The sequence below is a fragment of the Cervus canadensis genome, chromosome 2 (assembly GCF_019320065.1).
Source record: "Cervus canadensis isolate Bull #8, Minnesota chromosome 2, ASM1932006v1, whole genome shotgun sequence".
NCBI classification, from domain to species: Eukaryota; Metazoa; Chordata; class Mammalia; order Artiodactyla; family Cervidae; genus Cervus; species Cervus canadensis.
Genome location: NC_057387.1, coordinates 84,715,371 through 84,732,045, shown reverse-complemented (window position 1 = coordinate 84,732,045; position 16,675 = coordinate 84,715,371). Strand labels below are relative to the sequence as shown.

The window sequence follows — 16,675 nt, the reverse complement described above, 5'->3', positions numbered from 1 at the left end:
GCAGAATCGCCTAGGAGAGGACAGGAAATTTAACAGGGAATCACACAACAATTGTAGGGAGACTCTTCCAAAGTCAAAGTAAAGCAGCTCCTGTGGAGAGAACATGTATGGTAAGAAAAAGATGAGCCTGGAAATCAGAACAGGTTTGTTTCTGGAACCCAGCTCCGGTCACTTTGAGGTTGAGAATTCAAATGCAAGATTAATAATTCTCTGAGCCTTCATTTCAAATTTCTAAAAGGAGGATAACAGAATTATTCTGAAGACTGATAAAGACATTTTGAAAGAACCTTTATAGTCCATGGCACATAATCATTGCTTAACAATTCTTTTCTGTTTTTAATACTTAATGCTGCATAGGCTTGGATTCTTTTCCCTTGTGAGGTAATCTCATTAAGGGGCTGTAAGTTAAAGCTGGAGAAATACCTTTGGGGATATGTTGGAAACACTAGTTTAATGTAATGTTGGTGCAGGTGATCTCAAATATGTATTCATATTTCAACATTCTATAGTCCCAGGATTGTGAAGGAGAATTTTCCAAAGTAAGTGTGGCAGGTCCCTGTGAGAAGCTCTCCTAAGACAAAGAAAAGGACGTCATGGCAAAGGCTGACTGAGAATTGCTGCCTGCTCTATCTCCACGAGTATTAACAATGTATGTGCTTGCATGTGTGCATGCTAAGTTGCTTGTCATGTCCAACTTTTTGCAATTCCAAGGACTGCAGCCCACCAGGCCCCTCTCTTCATGGGATTTCCCAGGCAAGAACGCTGGAGTGGGTTGCTGTGCCCTCCTCCAGGGGAACTTCCTAACCCAGCGATGGAACCTGAGTCTCCTGCTTTGCAGGTGGATTCTTTCCCACTAGCACCACCAGGGAAGCTCTGACAATGCATATCACATAGTAAAAACACTGGGAAATCTCATAGCAAGGAAAAGTCAATCTTTGCCTGAACATGTTTGACCTAGGAATCCGCCTTCTTCACCACAACACCTGTTAACATTTATTTGAACTAATTTTCTAAGGACACCAAATGAAGAAAAAAAATCTGGTATCATATCAACAGTAATACATCTCTCCCTCCATTTAAGTGTTTCCCTAAGACAAGAATACATGTGACTTTTCTAGTTGAGTTTCCTACTATTTACAAATAGGAGCTTGAAGACTATGGCTGTTAGTGAACCTCTAATTACCTTGGGCAGGTGTTATCCGGCCAGAGTAGTGTCCACTGCCACCTCCTGGGGCACGTTCATGGGGATGATGTTTCCTATTCTCAGCACCTCGTGGATGACAGCATCAGTGTAGGCTTGGAGTCTGGAACGGCTGAGTTTGGCTATTGTGATTGGCCAAGCACCCTGCCAATCTCAGCTTGGACTTTGTCTGAAAAAAGCAGAAGAGCTTCTATTATTCTATTTTCCCACAACTTTCATACAGCCTTGTCAAGCTAAAGAATGGAGTAACCAGAATCATAATGGCTAAAGCTATAGTAGGCTCTCCAGACTAGCTCCTCAGGAAGGTATGTGAGTGGGAAGTGGCCCTGGTATGAGACAAATCTGGTGGCAAACTCTTGCTCCACAACATGTCTGCTATGAGATCCTAAAGCTCTTTGAGCCTCAGTTTCTTCTCATTATTAGTGATGATGAATCCAATTTCCCTTTAGGAATACTGAGATTTATATGAACTTATTTATGGAAGCATACTGGCCTGGGCCAGGTCCACCCACTGATGCACTGACCTTGGATTTTGGGGTTCAGGGCCATGTAGAGAAGCCCCTAGAAAAGGGTGGTTGAAGTTGTCTCTGTTCTGGAAAAGAAGAGGTCCAGGGTGTTGTAGATGAGGTTTTCTTCATGCAAACTTGAATCAGCATTGCCCTTATGCTAGAAAGCACGGTGATTATTGGCTTATTCAGATGGTTCTTAGTTGCCACAACAAAGGGGGCTTCATCCTAAAGAGAACAAGGAAGGAGATCCCTACCCAGGATAAATGACTTTCCTTTTGGCCATCTCAGGAGGCAGAGGCTTATTACTGAAGTATCATTAGCATCCTCCTTCCCCAAATGCTGGAAGGTTTTGTTACCTTTGGTAGATAAAAATTGAGTCAGTTATTATTTTTTACTTCCATAATTTGGGTGAATCTATTATTACACTGGAATATAGCCTTTGGTTCCAATGTGAGCCACACCATTTACTATGTGTACAACTTTATAGGAAGTGCTTAAAGCACAGTACAAAGAGACATACTAAAAAATATTACAGATAAATTAGTTTTCAATTAGCAATAATCATGCCTCGGATAAACTTCATTGGCTACGATACTGCCACTGCGCAAAGCTTACAGATAAATTAAAATGGAATTCTTACAGAATGTTCAAGTGACCCACAGGAAGACCAGAAAGGAGAAACAGAGGAATAAAAAAAAGTGAAAAATAGAAAGTAAATAGTATAATGGCAGACTTAATTTTTCAGACCTCAAAAATTATGCTAAATATAAATGATCTAGATTAATGAATTAAAAGAGAGAGTGGCAGAATGAAAAAAATGACCCACCTATATGTTACATATAAAAACACATTTAAAATATAACCGTATAAGTAGGTTAAAAGTGAAAGAATGGAGAAGCATATGCTATGCAAATACTAATCAAAAGAGAGCTGCTGTGGCTAAATTATATTGGATAAAGTTCAGGCAAAGAAAATCATCAGGGATAAAGAAGGACATTATGTAATAGTTAAAGAGCCAGTTCACCAAGATAATGTAACAATTTTAATGTGCATGTGCCAAATAAAAGAGCTGCCAAATACATAAAGTAAAACTACCAGAACCAACTAGATACAGAAATAAGCCTCTAATTATAGTTAGAAGCTTCAACATGCCTCTTCTAGTAATTGATAGAATTAGTAGATAAGAAGTCAACAAGGGTATAAAAGCACTAAACAACAAACTCATCTCTTCAAGTCTAACTGACATATAGTACAGAATGCTCCACACAGCAACAGCAGAAGACATATTTTTTTCAAGTATGCATGGACTCTATCTTGGGTCATAAAACTAACCTTTATATATTTGTTCAAAGTTGAAATCATATAGTTAAATGTCCTCTGACCCTAATGATCTCCAAGTGTAAATCATTAACAGGTAAAGAAAATAAGAAAGACTTCTAATACTTGGAAATTAAACAACATATTTCTCAAAGAAGGTATACAGGTTTAGGACCTTAGCTTTAAAATTCTATATACTAATCCTGTCACTTAGTGCTACCAACTGGGTGTTTCTCCTAGAAAGTGATGAAGCCATCTCCATCTGAACTTGAGTTTGTAATGCACGCTTGTGTTGAAAGTGCTCCAGGCATTTCTAGGGAATTAGAACCATTCTTTGCTGAGTACCAACAATAAGCTATGTTAACATTGAACATTCCTTTTATTTAATCATCACAACCATCTACCACAGAGCTGTTGGTCAGGAAAGTACCTGTGCTGAGAGGCAGGGAAGAAGCTGATGATTTTTGAGAGTGTTGGATGTTGAAGGGAATTTTAAGGAATTCAGAGTAACCAGTTAGGGACCACTGAGGTAAGAAGACTATAAAGTGGAAAGAGGCTACAAGAAGGGATCCATGTGGCTCCCTAAGAAATATGAACTCTGGGAAGCAGCAGGAAGCACTAAGAAAATCTCGGCAGAGGAATGACATTTTTAAATGAATACTTTATTGAGAGTGGATTGTAGATGGAGTAGCCCCTCCTCCCCCTCCTCCCCTCCCCACAACTGGCCGCTAATAGATCCTTTCCCTTTCTGGGCTGTATTCCAGCCTGCCTGCTATCCACTGGATGTCAGGCATGGGATTCCCTGGAGAACATGCTTAGATATCAGAAAAAGACAGGCTGGAAGTTTTTTGTTTCATCAACTTAAAGAATATTCACCACCTAAATATTTAAAGGTATGTTTTATTTGGTGGGAATTTTTAGGACTTTCCTCTTGGCTCAGGTGGTAAAAGCTTCTGCCTATAATGTGGGAGACCCAGGTTCAATTCCTGGGCTGGGAAGATCCCCTGGAGAAGGAAATGGCAACCCATTCCAGTACTCTTGCCTGGAAAATCCCATGGATAGATGGAAGAGCCAGTTAGGAGTCCATGGGGTTGCAGAGTCAGACATGACTAAGCGACTTCACTTTCACTTTAGGACTTTGAATCCAGAAGGCAGCATCTCAAGTAACAGTGAGAGAACTGCTCAGAGGAGGTGAAGATGGGAGCCAAATTATTTAGAAGTTTTGCAACAAAGGTTAGGTAGTCTGAAAGGCAAAAGATTTATGTTAATTAAAGGAAAACCAGATATCTCAAGTTAAGAAATTTAGCACTTTTCTATGTATGGAAAGATGTAAGAGTCTGGGCTCACTGAAATCGTTCCTTTGATAGGCACCTCACCTATCTGGGGCCAGTATCCTGTGTCCTCACATCCTGAGTTTCCTCAGGGCTCAACATAGGGAGTGGCTGCAGTCTGAAGGCTGCTAGGTGGCAAGTGTTCTTTTCTTCCCGAGTTCCCTCGAGGTTAATCAGCTCACCATCTGTGATGACTGCAATCGCTGATGACTCTGACATCCTTTGTATACTGATACAGCAGGAAATACTCCATTTCTCACGTGTTGGTTTGTTTCTCATTGGTTTGTTGCTCTAACTAGAGAGTCTGTCATTCTCTGAGACCACAGGGGCACTAAGGTTTATGGTTTCATCATATCACAGAGAACTCCACAGACACTTGAGCTTCCCAATCTTCAATCACCTTCTCACCAAAGGATGGAGCCCAGCCTGGTGAACCTTCAGAAAAACAGCAGCAGCTGACATTTCCTGTGAACTACTTTATAACAAGGCACTGAACTCTCTGTTTTATATAAATTGCTTCAGTAAAAAAAAATTATGTGTATGCATTTTTTGTTCCATCTAGCAGTTAAGGAAAAATAAACATCTTCTCAAAGTTTGACAGAATTTGTTGCTGGTAGACCTGCCTCACAAGAAATGATTAATTAAGTTCTTCAGAAAGAAGGAAAGATGTATAGAACACAAACAAAGATCTAAACAAAGGACATTAAAGAAAAAAAATTAAAATATTAAATCTTATTTGCTTTTACTTAATTGAGCTGATAGAAGTTTATTTAAAATAAAATTAGCAGCAATATACTTGGTGATTTTAGCATATACATAAATGATATTTAAGATAAAATATTGGAAGGGATAGAATGAATTAGGAAAATTCTACTATAATGTACTTGCACTACCAATCAAATAGACTAGTTCTACCTGAAAGTGGATTTGAATCAGTTGGAAATACATACTGTGAACTATACAGCCACCACTAAAATTTTAAAAAAGAAATATAATTGACATGCTAAGACAAAGAGAAAATGGAATTATACAAAATACTCAGTTAAAAGGAGAGAAAAAAAGAGTGAAAGACAAAAAGAAACAAAAAACAAAAGCAATGAACAGAAAATAGCAATGAATATGGTAGATAATAGTCTGTATCAATAACCACACTAAACGTTAATATTCTAAACACATTAATTAAAAGACTGTCTGTCAGAGTCCATAAAAAAAAAACAAACAAACAAGACCCCTTTCAGATGGCTTTTTATTAAAAATGTACAGAAACATAACAGTTTTGTAGGTTTTGGATCTTGCAACTTTGCTGAATTAATTTGTTATTTCTAAGAGCTTTTGTGTATGTGGTATCTTTAGGGTTTCCTACATATTAATATAGTATCATCTGCACACAGAGAAGGAGAGAATACAGCCTCACCCTTCAACAGAAAATTGGATTAAAGATTTACTGAGCATGGCCCCGCCCATCAGCTCAGTTCAGTTCAGTCCCTCAGTATCAGTTGTGTCCAACTCTTTGTGGCCCCATGGACTGCAGCATGGCAGGCTTCCCTGTTTATCACCAACTCCCAGAGTTTATCCAAACTCATGTCCATTGAGTCAGTGATGCCATCCAAACATCTCATCCTCTGTTGTCCCCTTCTCTTCCTGCCCTCAATCTTTCCCAGCATCAGGGTCTTTTCTAATGAGTCAATTCTTCACATCAGGTGGCCAAAGTATTGGAGCTGCAGCTTCAGTATCAGTACTTTCAATGAATGTTCAGGACTGATTTCCTTTAGGATGCACTGGTTGGATCTCCTTGCTGTCCAAGGGATGCTCAAGAGTCTTCTCCAACACCACAGTTCTAAAGCATCAATTCTTTGGTGCTCAGTTTTCTTTATAGTCCAACTCTCACATCCATACATGACTACTGGAAAAACCATAGCTTTAACTAGACAGACCTTTGTTGGCAAAGTAATGTCTCTGCTTTTTAATATGCTGTCTAGGTTGGTCATAACTTTTTTTCCAAGGAGCAAGTGTCTTTTAATTTTATGGCTGCAGTCACCATCTGCAGTGATTTTGGAGCCCCCAAAAGTAAATTCAGCCACTGTTTCCCCATCTATTTGCCATGAAGTGATGGGACCAGATGCATGGTCTTAGTTTTCTGGATGTTGAGTTTTAAGCCAACTTTTTCACTCTCCTCTTTCTCTTTCATCAGGAGGCTCTTTAGTTCTTCACTTTCTGCCATAAGGGTGGTGTCATCTGCGTATCAGAGGTTATTGATATTTCTCCCAGCTATCTTGATTCCAGCTTGTGCTTCATACAGCCCAGCGTTTCTCATGATATACTCTGCATGTAAGTTAAATAAGCCAGGTGACAATATCCAGCCTTGACGTACTCCTTTCCCTATTTGGAACCAGTCTGTTCTTCTGTGTCCAGTTCTAGCTGTTGCTTCCTGACCTGCATACAGATTTCTCAAGAGGCAGGTAAGGTGGTCAGATATTTCCATCTCTTTAAGAATTTTCCAAAGTTTGTTGTGATCCACACAATAAAAGACTTTGGCATATTCAACAAAGCAGAAGTAGATGTTTTTCTGGAACTCTCATCAGAACAAGACCCAGCTTCCCCCTCAGTCAGTCTCTCCCATCAGGAAGCTTCCATAAGTCTCTTATCCCTCTCCAACAGAGGACAGACAGACTTAAAACCACAATAACAGAAAACTAACCAATTTGATCACATGGACCACAGTCTAGTCTAAGTCAACGAAGCTATGAACCATGCCATGTAGGGCCATCCAAGATGGACAGGTCATGGTGGGGAGTTCTGGCAAAACATGGTCCACTGGAGAAGGGAATGGCAAACCACTTCATTATTCTTGCCTTGAGAACCCCTTGAACAGTGTGAAAGGCAGAAAGACAGGACACTGAAAGATGAACTTGAAAGGTTGTTGCTGAATCACGCAAAGATGCCGGGGTTCTTGGCCTCCGGAGAAGAAGAATTCAATCCAGGGCCAGAGGTGAGGCTGGATTGCTCAGAGCTTTTGTGCAATAAAATTTTATTAAAGTGTAAGGGAGATAGTGAAAGCTTCTGACATAGACATCAGAAGGGGGTAGAAAGAGTACCCCCTTGCTAGCCTTAGCACTGGAATTATATACTCTCAAATTAGTTATTACAGTGAATCAAAAGAATGTCTAGAGGTTGTAAAGACCTCACCAGACCTACTCCCAGGATTTAACAGAATTAGCCAGAAGGTTTTTTCCAGAGACTGTCCTCAAGCAGGATACATTATTGTTATATAATCCTAAGGAATGTAGAGGGGGAAAAAAAGTTTGTCCTTTCTTCCTCCTTGAGAATTCCAGACCCTTCTCTCCATGGGGACCCCTAGACTTCTTATCAACTTGCCTAGGAATTGACTCTCTCAAACTCCCCAGGCTGGTAGGTGCCCAGTATGCTACTGGAGATTAGTAGAGAGATAACTCCAGAAAGAATGAAGAGACGAAGCCAAAGCAAAAACAACACCGAGTTGTGGATGTGACTGGTGATGGAAGTAAAGTCTGACACTGTAAAGAACAATATTGCATAGAAGCCTGGAATGTTAGGTCCATGAATCAAGGCAAATTGGAAGTGGTCAAACAGGAGATGGCAAGAGTTAACATCAACATTTTGGGAATCAGCAAACTCAAAGGGACTGGAATGGGTGAATGCAAATCAGATGACCATTATATCTACTACTGTGGGCAAGAATCCCTTAAAAGAAATGAAGTAGCCATTATAGGCAACAAAAGAGTCTGAAATGCAGTACTTGGATGCAATCTCAAAAACGACAGAATGATCTCTGTTCACTTCCAAGGCAAGCCATTCAATATCACAGTAATCCAAGTCTATGCCCCGACCAGTAATGCTAAGAAGCTGAAGTTGAAAGGTTCTATGAAGACCTACAAGACCTTCTAGAACTAACACACAAAAACAGATGTCTTTTTCATTGTAGAGGACTGGAATGCAAAAGTAGGAAGTCAAGTAACACCTAGAATAACAGGCAAATTTGGCCTTGGAGTATAGAATGAAGCCAGGCAGAGGTTAATAGAGTTTTGCCAAGACAATATATTGGTCACAGTAAAAACTCTCTTCCAACAAAACAAGAGAAGTCTCTACATATGGACATCACCAGATGGTCAATATCGAAATCAGACTGATTATATTCTTTGCAGCCAAAGAGAGAGAAGCTCTATACAGTAAGCAAAAACAAGGCTGGAACCTGACTGTGGCTCAGATCATGAACTCCTTATTGCAAAAGTCAGACTTAAATTGAAGAAAGTAGGGAAAACCACTAGACCATTCAGGTATGACCTAAATCAAATACCTTACGATTATACAGTGGAAGTGACAAACAGATTCAAGAGATTGGATCTGATAGTGTGCCTGAAGAACTATGGATGAGGTACATGACATTGTATAAGAGGCAGTGATCAAGACCATTCCCAAGAAAAAGAAATGCAAAAAGGCAAAATGGACGTCTGAGGAGGCCTTACAAATAGCTGAGAAAACAAGAGGCTAAAGGCAAAGGAGAAAAGGAAAGATATACTCATCTGAATGCAGAGTTCCACAGAATAGCAAGGAGAGATAAGAAAGCCTTCCTCAGTGATCAATGCAAAGAAATAGAGGAAAACAATAGAATGGGAAAGACTAGAGATCTGTTCAAGAAAATTAGAGATACCAAGGGAACATTTCATGCAAAGATGGGCACAAAAAAAGACAGAAATTGTATGGACTTAACAGAAGCAGAAGATATTAAGAAGAGGTGGCAAGAATACACAGAAGAACTATACAAGAAAGATTTTCATGACCCAGATAATCATGATGGTGTGATCACTCACCTAGAGCTAGACATCCTGGAATGTGAATTCAAGTGGGTCTTAGGAAGCATCACTACGAACAAAGCTACTGGAGGTAATGGAATTCCAGTTGAGCTATTTCAAACCCTAAGAGATGATGCTGTGAAAGTGCTGCAACCAATATGCCAGCAAATTTGGAAAACTCAACAGTGGCCATAGGACTGGAAAAGGTCAGTTTTCATTCCAGTCCCAAAGAAAGGCAATGCTAAACAATGCTCAAACTACCACACAATTGCACTCATCTCATATGCTAGCAAATTAACGCTCAACATTCTCCAAGTCAGACTTTAACAGTACATGAACCATGAACTTCCAGATGTTCAAGCTGGTTTTAGAAAAGACAGAGGAACCAGAGGTCAAATTGCCAACATCTGTTGCATCACCAAAAAAGCCAGTGAGTTCCAGAAGAACATCTACTTCTGCTTTATTGACTATGCCAAAGCCTTTGTTGTGTGGACCACAACAAACTCTGGAAAATTCTTAAAGAGATGGGAATATCAGACCACCTGACCTGCCTCCTGAGAAATCTGTATGCAGGTCAAGAAGCAACAGTTAGAACTGGACATGGAACAACAGACTGGTTCCAAATTGGGAAAGGAGTACATCAAGGCTGTATATTGTCACATTACTTATTTAACTTATATGCAGAGTACATCATGAAAAATGCTGGGCTGGAGGAAGCACAAGCTGGAACCAATATTGCTAGGAGAAATATCAATAACCTCCGATATGCAGATGACACCACACTTATGGCAGAAAGCGAACTAAACAGTCTCTTGATAAAAGTGAAAGAGGAGAGTGAAAAAGTTGGCTTAAAACTCAACTTCAGAAAACTAAGATCATGGCATCTGGTCCCACCACTTCATGGCAAATAGACGGGGAAACAGTGGCTGAATTTATTTTTTTGGGCTCCAAAATCACTGCAGATGGTGATTGCAGCCATGAAATTAAAAGACGCTTGCTCCTTGGATGAAAAGTTATGACCAACCTAGACAGCATATTAAAAAGCAGAGACATTACTTTGCCAATGAAGGTCTGTCTAGTCAAAGCTATGGTTTTTCCAGTAGTCTTGTATGGATGTGAGAGTTGGGTTATGAAGAAAGTTGAGCGCCAAAGAATTGATGCTTTAGAACTGTGGTGTTGGAGAAGACTCTTGAGCATCCCTTGGACAGCAAGGAGATCCAACCAGTGCATCCTAAAGGAAATCAGTCCTGAATATTCATTGAAAGGACTGATGTTGAAGCTGAAACTCCAATACTTTGGCCACCTAATACAAAGAGCTGACTTATTTGAAAAGACCCTGATGCCTGGAATGATTGAAGGCAGAAGGGGATGACAGAGGATGAGACATTTGGATGGCATCACTGACACAAGGGATATGAGTTTGGGTAAACTTCAGATATTGGTGATGGACAGGGAAGCCTGCCGTTTTGCAGTTCATGGGATTGCAAAGAGTCGGACATGACTGAGCAACTGAACTGAATTGAAGAAGTTTAACTTGATGTTTTTTATATGTTAAGTACATAAAATGAGAGATCACTGCAATCAAGCTACATTAACATAGGTCATCTCTGAAGCTACCCTTATTGGTGTGTTTGTGTAAAGTACTATGTATATACATATATGGGCTTCCCTGGTGGCTCAGATGGTAAAGAATCTTCCTGCAATGTGGGAGACCTGGGTTCAGTCCCTGGGTTGGGAAGAGCCCCTGGAGAAGGGAATGGCTACCCACTCCAGTATTCAGGCCTGGAGAATCCCATGGAGTGTATGGTCCATGGGGTTGCAAAGAGTTGGACATGACTAAGTGAACTTCAGTTCACTTCATATACGTATATATTTGTTTATATGTATTCTTTATATTTTGTATATTCACTGAATCCTTGAAAGAGACTTATGATGTTTCCATGTCTTGGCCCTTGTGAATAATACTACAGTGGACATAGTAGTACAGATGTCTCTTCATTAAACTAATTCCCTTTCTTTAGATATTTACCCAGAAGTAGGATTACTGGATCATAAGGTTGATCTATTTTGAATTTTTGAGTAATGTCTATAATGTTTTCCATAATGGTTGTGCCAATTTACTTACTCACTGACAGTGTACAAGGGTTTGTTCATGTACTTGCCAACACTTGATATCTTTTGTCTTTTGATAATAGCCATTCTGACAAGTATGAGGGGATAGCTCATTGTCATTTTCATTTCCCTAATGATAAGTAATGTTGAGCACTCACTGGTAACCTATTTTATTACTATCACTGTTATAGTTAATTTTTTATAAGTCATATTTGAATATAGTTGACAAATGTCTTTGACTAAAAAAAACCCAGGTTCTTATTTTGGCTGTGCCATTCATTCTGCCTTGGTGAGCTTTGGCAAAACACTTTACTCTTTTGGACCATCTGTATAATGAGAATAATATTTTCACTTCATACAGAGAGCTGTAAGAATTAAATCAGATTAAGGCAAAAGTTCTGAGATCTCTGATATCTACTAGGTTTTCGGTGAATTTGGGAATTTTATCCATTCTAATCAGTTTCCTCTGGATACAGTCCAGTAGAAGTTCTCATCCACACTTATCTGAACAGCTACAATCTGAAAGAAATATGGCTAATTTTCAAAGTGCACTTTCAAATAAGTGTTAATTTTTTAAAAATTTTAATGAAGTCTAGCTTACTGTTTTGTTTCATAAGACATGCATTTGGTGTTGTATGGAAAATCACTGAGAAACTCTCAAGGTCATCTAGATAGCTTCCTTGTTATCTTCTAGGAGTTTAACAGTTTTGAGTTTTACATATACATCTGTGATCCATATTGAGTCAACTTTTGTGAGAAGTAAGATCTGTGTCCAGGTTCATTTTTTCTATAGGGATGTCTAGTTATTCCAGCAACACTTTCAGAAGATATTACTTTTTTTCTACATTGAATTGCATTTGCTCCTTTGTTAAAAGGCTGCATTTTTCTGAGTCTATCTCTGGGGTCTTTATTCTGTTCTGCTGATCCATGTGTCTATTCTCCACCAATACCACACATCCTGATATGCAGCTTTACAGTAAGTCTTGAAGTCTGCTGGTGTTAGTCCTCCAACTTTGCTCTTCTCCTTCAATTTTGTGTTTATTATTCTGGATCTTTTGCCTTTCCATAAAACCTTTAGGAACAGATCATCAATTTTGTATTATGAATTTATATAAAAATGAGTGGTAAGTAAAGAAAGTTCCCATATTTAGCTTGCATATGATACTAAGTTGTTAATTTCAAATTCCTATTGTTCTTTGCTGGTATTTAAAGAAATTAACTTTTCTGTGTTAATCTTTTTTTATTTAACACTTTTGTAGTATAATCCAATGTTCTATCCTAGAAACTTGCTATCGTTGCTTACTAGTTCCAGAAGGCATTTTGTTAATTTCTTGTGATTCTCTATATAGACATTTTGTTTCTTTCTTGGTAGTGTGTATATATATATATACATAAATATATATATATATATATACACACACATATATATATATTTTGTCTTTTGTCTCATTTTCATATTTCATTAGCTAGGACTTCTGGTACAATCTTGAATAAGCTTCTCATCATTGACTGTGATGGTAGTTAGCCATGAGTTCTCTGTAGATATTTTTTTTATCAGGTTGAGGAAGTCCTTCTCTATTCTTCATTTGCTAAGAGTTTTTTATTACTACTGCATGTTGGAGTTTGTCAAATGCTCCTTCTGCATCTGTTGATGAAATCATATGAATATTCTTCTTTAGCCTGTTGATGTGATGGAGCCTCATTAACTAAATTTCAAATCCACTTTGCACCACAGAAAAAAATCCCACTTGATCATGCTGTATAACTCTTTGTGTAATCTCTGGATTTGATTTACTAATACTTGTTTGAAGATTTTTGCACTTATATTCAGAGAGAGCTTGATTTTTCCCCTTTTCTGATGTCCTTGGTTTTGTTTTTGTTTTTTTTTTTAATTGGTGCAATGCTGGTCTCAAGGACTGAATTATTAAGTATTTTCTATGCTTTGATTTTCTGAAAGAGACTGTAGCAACTTGTTATAATTTTCTTCTTAAAGTTCAGTAGAATATATATTTGAAAGCTTCTGGATTTGGTGCTTTCCCTTTTCAAAGTTTACTATTTATTTTATTTCTTCAATAGATATAGGCCTATTGAGATATCTGTTTCTCCTTGTGAGTTATTCTAGACTGTGTTTCAATGAACTTGCCCATCTATCAAATTTGCGGGCACAGAGCTGTTCATAATATTCCTTTCATGTCCATGAAATGAGTAGTGGTGTTGCATGTTCATCTATAATAGTAACTTATACCACCTCTCTCTTTGTCTTAGTTAACTTCACTAGATGTTTGCCAATTTAAAAAAAAATGAAAACTTTTGGGTTTGCTCATTTTCTCTATTTTTCTATCTTCAATTTTGTTCACTGATGCTTTCATTTTTATTATCTATTTTCTTATGCTTTCTTTGGATTTAATTGTTTCTTCCTTTTCTAGAACCATGAGGTAGAAGCATAGATTGTCTATTTTAAACCTTTCTTTATTCTATATAACTTTTCCTCAAAGCACTGATTTCACTGCATCTACACATTTTGATAGCTTATATTTTCTTTGTTTAAAGATATTTTTTTGAGATTTCTTCTTTGATCCGTGTTTATTTATGTGTTGTTCAATATTCATGTAGTTTTACGTTTTTCATATACTATTCTTTTATTGGTCTCTAGTTAACTCCATTTTGTTATGAAAGCATAATTTGTGTGATTTCCATATGATATTTGATAAAGTGTGCTTTATACTTAGAATGTGGCCTATTTGGTGAATGTTCAACATGAGCTTGAGAAGAATATGCATGCTGCTTTAGTTAGATTATGAATCTATTTAGAATTCTATATTTATTCTATATATATTCTACATTATGAATCTATTATGAACCTATTTAGATTCTATAAATGTCAATTGGATCCAAGTAATTGTAATATTGCATGGCTCAATTTTGCCTTTACTGGTTTTCTGACTCTTGGTTCTGTCCACTGATGGTAGAGGGATATTCAAGTGTCTAACTACAGTAAGAAATTCATCTATTTTCCCTTGCAGTTCCACCAGTTTGCAGGTGCATACACATTATAGAATTGCTATGTCTTTGTGGAGACCTGATCCTTTTGTTATGTACTTCCCTTTTAAAGTTTATGATAATTTTCCTTGCTCTGATATCAGCACTCAGTACAGCTACTTAACTTTTCTTTTGATTGGTGTTAGGATGGTATATGTGCAGAGGGCATGGCAACCCACTCCAGTATTCCTGCCTGGAGAATCCCATGCACAGAGGAATTTGGTGGGCTATAGTCCATGGGGTCACAAAGAGTCATACATGACTGAAAGATTAACACTTTCAATTTTCAGGATGGTATGTCTTCTTCCAACTCTTTAATTTCTTCTGTGTCTCCATATCTAAAGTGGGTCTGTTTGAGACCCATGCAAGACAGGGATGAAAGGAGTATTCACAACCTAGGTGCTTTTCAGGAAAATCAGTGCCTCATCCATGATGTCACAGAACATGTCATAGGCTGGCATGCTGTGTGTCAGACACAGACACAAAGGAATAAAGAGAGGGAAGCTTGAGCTTCCAAAATAGATGAGGAATAAGAGAGTTATTAAAAGGACAGAAAAAAAATTATTTTGTAATGCTTTTACAGATCTAGAATTTATATTTTACAGTCTCTCAATGAGCTTTGAGAAAAGAAGAGATGTTTTGCATGGGCAGAAAGTTCAACTACCCTCAGTCCTGTGTCCCCAAGTTTCTGGTTAATTGTGGTCACATGCTACTTGGGTCTGGGCCCCATTGCATCTATCAGGCCAGATGAGTGTCCAGGGGTTTTCCATTGATTCCATGGGAGTAGGTAAATGCCTGCCCTTATAGAGTAATGGAAAATGCACAACAGAGTAGAAATGGACCTCAGAGATGACTATACAAAGCCCTATATTTTATAATTTAGGAGACTGAGCACAGACTGAAAAGTATTTTGGCCAATTCTTAGTTTCCAAAGAGGATGAACTGATTGGGGGAATAAAGAGTGGAAGAAAATGTCTCAGATGTTCAGGAAGTTCGAGGTCTGGTTTGATTCCTTTTATTCTGGAAATATAATTTGCAGTGCTTTCCAGAGAGGCAGCTTTCCAAGACTTTACAAGGAAAGTGCATTTGGGTGATGCAGCTGGGGCTCTCAGTTTCCTGCTGTTGTTGTTCAGTCACTCAGTTGTGTCCAACTCTTTGTGACCCCATGGACTGCAGCAAGCTAGGCTTCCCTGTCCATCACCAACTCCCAGAGCTCGCTCAAACTCATGTCCACCGAGTCGGTGATGCCATCCAACCATCTCATCCTCTGTTGCCTGCTTCTCCTCCTCCCCTCAACCTTTCCCCGAATCAGGGTCTTTTCCAATGAGTCAGCTCTTTGCATCATGTGGCCAAAGTATTGGAGCTTCAGCTTCAGCATCAGCCTTTCCAATGAATATTCAGGGTTGATTTCCTTTAGGATTGACTAATTTGATTTCTTTGCTGTCCAAGGGACTCTCAAGAGTCTTCTCCAGCACCACAATTTGAAAGAATCAGTTCTTCAGTGCTCAGCCTTCTTTATGGTTCAGCTTTGACATCTGTACATGACCATTGGAAAATCATAGCTTTGATTACACAGATCTTTATCGGCAAAGTGATGTCTTTGTTTTTTAATGCTGTTTAGTTTTGTCATAGCTTTTCTTCCAAGGAGCAAGCGTCTTTTAATTTCATGGCTGCAGTCACCATCTGCAGTGATCTTGGAGCCCAAGAAAATAAAGTCTGCTAATGTTTTCACTTTTTCCCTGTCTCTTTTCCATGAAGTGAGTTCTAGTTTAGCTCAAACCCTCCCCATGCACTTTAGGAAGCACAACCATTTCTGTTTGACTTCCAGTTGGCTCTGACAGATGCAGGATAGATCCAGCCAGACTCTCTCTCTCTCACTCCCTCCCTCCCTATTTCTATTTTCCTTTCTAATGGTGCCCACTGATTTAGTTTTTCTCTGAATCCCAGCAACAGGATTGAAAAGCCCCATGTCTTCATGGCCCTTTTTGCTCTGAGCTGTTTAAATTCTAACAGCCTTAGGAAGAAAGACCTTCTATAAGGTTTAATGCAGTTTACCAGGTTTCATTGCTTGTCTGCATGCGGGTTGGCATCCCAACCCCATGGGCTCTCAGTGGGACCTGGCCTTCCAGTTGATGGCATTTTCTCTCCTTAGTACCCACACAGGAGGGCTGAGCAGGATTCCTGCATTTCTGTCTCCTTATATACTATACTCTGTCAATGCTCATCAGGTGTGTTTAGGTTGGGGATACATGTCAATCACAGTGACAATCAATTTTGAAGAAAATATCACAACCACCATGTTTTTAAAAACAATAAGGGGGTTTGGAAATCATGCAT

The 16,675-nt window shown here is 38.7% G+C and overlaps 1 pseudogene; it reads right to left on the bottom strand.

Moving 5' to 3' along the window:
- Nucleotides 1-2,200: 2,200 nt before the first annotated feature.
- Nucleotides 2,201-2,322, bottom strand: LOC122437395 (annotated as a pseudogene).
- Nucleotides 2,323-16,675: the final 14,353 nt, after the last annotated feature.